The sequence below is a fragment of the Sinocyclocheilus grahami genome, unplaced genomic scaffold, assembly GCF_001515645.1.
Source record: "Sinocyclocheilus grahami isolate Dianchi unplaced genomic scaffold, SAMN03320097.WGS_v1.1 scaffold2839.1, whole genome shotgun sequence".
NCBI classification, from domain to species: Eukaryota; Metazoa; Chordata; class Actinopteri; order Cypriniformes; family Cyprinidae; genus Sinocyclocheilus; species Sinocyclocheilus grahami.
This window is the reverse complement of record NW_015508015.1, coordinates 50,478-51,387: the sequence shown is the minus strand read 5'-3', so window position 1 is coordinate 51,387 and position 910 is coordinate 50,478.

Genomic DNA, 910 nt, shown 5'->3' with positions numbered 1-910 from the left:
AGAGAATGGACACAATGCAAGTGACAAAATGAAAACACAAAAAAACACACAGACACTAAATATATAAAAAATAAAGTGGAATAAAGATTGGATTGTGGCCTTGATTAGCTTTTGATGAGATGTTTGTAAAATGTGTGTTGGTGTGAATGTTTGATATCATGTGAGACAGTGACATTTTGTTTTCAAAAATATGAATTCAATAGTGATTCACACTCAAAATCCAGGAAAATGTTAGTCATGGTGGATGCGATTAATAAAGTAAAGTTTTCTTGAATTCTGAGCATGAATCACTATTGAATCCTTATTACAAACTAAAGAGATTTATGCACCAAAACAAGACAACATAGGAGACGAGAGTGTGGTGTTAACGTCCTTGTAGAATCTGCTGTATAAAAATGATTCTGGCATTTGATACGTGACATTACCATTCAAAAGTTTAGGATTACTATGAATTTTTTTTTTAAGAAATGTATATTTTTGCTCTTCACGGATGCATTAATTTAATAAAAATGATAGTAAAGACATTTATAATGTAAAAAAAAAAAGATTTATATTTCAAATAAATGCTGTTCTTCTGAACTTTCCATTCATCAAGGAATCCTGTCGCTGTGTAATGTTTCCACACTTCATTAAGCAGTACAACCATTTTCAACTCTGATAATAATCAGAAATGATTCTTGTGCAGCAAATCAGCATATTATAATGATCTCTGAAGATCATGAGACACTGAAGAGGAGAAGTTGAGATCTGACATCACGGGGAAAAACAACTTTATTTTAAACTGTAAAATTATTCCACAATATTAATGTTTTTTTAATATTTTTAATCTGATGCAGCTGGTGGCATGAACAAAGAACTTTATAATACAAATCCTTAGAACAGTATTTTATATATCATATCAAAACAAGCA